Source organism: Apodemus sylvaticus, chromosome 2, assembly GCF_947179515.1.
Source record: "Apodemus sylvaticus chromosome 2, mApoSyl1.1, whole genome shotgun sequence".
NCBI lineage: Eukaryota > Metazoa > Chordata > Mammalia > Rodentia > Muridae > Apodemus > Apodemus sylvaticus.
The window spans coordinates 122163771-122166705 of record NC_067473.1 but is presented as its reverse complement, the minus strand read 5'-3'; positions in this window follow the sequence as shown (position 1 = coordinate 122166705).

Genomic DNA, 2935 nt, shown 5'->3' with positions numbered 1-2935 from the left:
CCCAAGTACTGAGTGTGCATCACCCTGTCAACATTCCCAGCAGAGTTAGGGACTAGTCTGGCTCTCAAGGAGTTGTCTCCATGGAGTAGAGAAAAAAAAAACAAAACAAAACTGGGAGTAATGAAAATGTAACTCAAAATCCTCTGACAGGGCTTGGGCCAGTGTGGGCCAAGCGCCCAGCCTCCAACTGCTTGCACTGAGGGAGAACAGTTCCTGCCCTTGGAGCCTCTTCCCTAGGGGGGACAGAAAAATGCCTGCTGCCAGGAGCACAGTGAAGGTCACCATCAGAGCCTTCACATCCACAGGTGAGAGAGAGGGGCCAAGGGGTCACAGTGCAATAGGGGACATTTCTAAATCAGTGCAGAGAGGATGCACCGGGCAGCCCAGTACAGCGCTCTCTGGGACAAGTGAACCAATGGGGGTCCAGCTGCTCTCCAACACAGAGGAGCCCCAAACAATTCCACTTTACTCCAAGTGTAGAGGACAGCCACGTCGGGCATGGGAAGACAAGCAGTGTGTGATCTGTCACATAAGTTGAAAGTTGATCTCGGGGCTGGAGAGACGGCTCAGCCGTTAAGAGCACTGACTGCTCTTCCAGAGATCCTGAGTTCAATTCCCAGCAACCACATGGTAGCTCACAAACATCTGTAATGGGATCTGATGCCCTTTTCTGGTGCATCTGAAGACAGCGGCTGTGGAGTCGCATATATTAAATAAATAAATAAATAAATAAATAAATAAATAAATAAATAAATCTTTAAAAGAAAGAAAGTTGATCTCACAGAGGAAGAGCCTTCAGTGAGGGATGCAGTGTGGTTGAGGGGAAACTATTCTGGCCAGCCATAGCATAGCAGGAGGGAGTGGGGTGCAACTAATTTAGTGTCTCAAAGTAGCCAGAAGAGTTAGAATGTAGTCAGCGTAGAGAAACAATTAACCTAAGGTTGTATACACTGTAACAACCCTGTCTTGGTTACTCCTGTGGTGGTTTGAGTGGGGTGTCCCCCAGTCTCAGCATTTGTACACTTGGTCCCCAGCTGGTGGCGCTGTTCCGCTGTTCGGGCAGGCTTAGGAGGTGTGGCCTTGCTGGAGGCAGTGTCGATAGGAACTTAAAGACAAGGTGCTGTTCCGCTCTGCTCTCTGCTTTGTGCTCGCAGTCCAACACGTGAGCACCCAGGCTGCTGCTCGGGCCACTTCGCTTGCCCTTTGCTGCCACCCTCCCTGCCATGACGACCACCGCCTCTCTGGAAGTGTCATCCCAAAGAAACCTTCCTTTTGTAAGCTGCCTTTCTCATGTTTATACAGCAACAGAAAAGTAACAGGTACACACCCCAATGGGCACACCAAACAAATGATCATTCTGCTGTCTGGGGACAGAGCTCAGAGGTGGCGGCCTGGCCAGCACCTGTAGGGCTTCTTATGACAAATATTATGTGTTAATCAAAATTTTATTTTTAAATCAGGCCTGGTAATACAGTCATCTAATCCTAGCTACTCAGGAGTCTGAGACAGAAGGAAGTTAAGTTCAAAGCCCACCTAGTCAACTTAGATCTGAGGCTTAAAAAGAAAAAAAAAGGAAATAGCTTAATGGTGGAATACTAGTCTTGCATGCCCAAGACCCTAGATTCAATCCCACTTCTTTTTTTTTTTTTTTTCTTTCTTCTGAGACAGGGTTTCTCTGTATAGGCCTGGCTGTCCTGGAACTCACTCTGTAGACCAGGCTGGCCTCGAACTCAGAAATCCGCCTGCCTCTGCCTCCCAAGTGCTGGGATTACAGGCATGCGCCACCACGCCAGGCTTCAATCCCACTTTTATTTAAATAAATAGAGAAAAAATACACACACACACACAACCTCAGCTGTTATGACCTATGATGTATTTGTCAACGGAGCCCTGCAGATGGCTGTCACAACAGAACTGCTCCCTCTGGGAATTTGAAGGCCAAAGAAACAAGGGGTGAGGGGTGCGCCAGTGGCAAGGAAGCAACTTCTGCTCCACTCCTGGGAAGCGGGGGACAGTGAGGAGATGGAAGGGCAGAGAAAAACCACTGGTGATGACCCTCCCTGAGAGCTGTGACTGCGGGGCTTGCCTGGCGTGTGTCTGTTCTGTTTTGTTTCCTTAAGATTTATTTATTCTTTCTCATGTGTGTATGTGCTTTACCTGCATGTGTGCATGTGCACCACATGTGAATCTGGTGCCCACAGGGGCCATGAGAGGATGTTAGATCCTCTGGAACTAGAGTTCCAGATAGTTGTGAGCTGCCCTGTGGGTGCTATAACTCAACCAGGATCCTCTGTAAGAGTAATGAGCTAGACCACTATTATGGTTAAGGGTTACATAACTTTTCCTTTAAAAATAATTGTTTAGGAAGTGTGTGCATGTGTGTGTGTGTGTGTGTGTGTGTGTGTGTGTGTGTTTGAGCATGCGCAAAGAAGCAGGCATGTGCAAGCGCTCACACATGTGCACATGCGTGCTTGCGTGCACTTCTGTGTCTGTGTAACAGAGCACATGTGGTACAGAGAGATGTCAGAGAACAACTTGTGGGAGTCCATTCTCTCCCCCCACCATGTGAGCTCTGGAAACTGAAGCCGGGTCATCTGGTTTAGTAGCAGGCGCTGAACCATCTTGCTGGCCCTCACTCCTGACTTTTGTTTGTTTGCTTGCTTGTTTTGAAGTTTCCATCACAGCTTAAAAACAGAAGAATTTACATCCAAATGTGGTTTGCAAACATGTCTTGAAGAATGCATGGCTCCTGAAGGCTATGTGCCACTGTCCCCAGCAGGCCACTCCTTGGGTTCCACCTACCATTCAGAGCAAGAAAGAATGTCCTATTCCCACCAGAGTGGTGGCACAGACACAGTGTGCACAGACACCTACAGTGCTGTTGCCATGCGTGAAGCATACGGCTGTGTCTACTGTGTCCCCATCACTTGGTTTT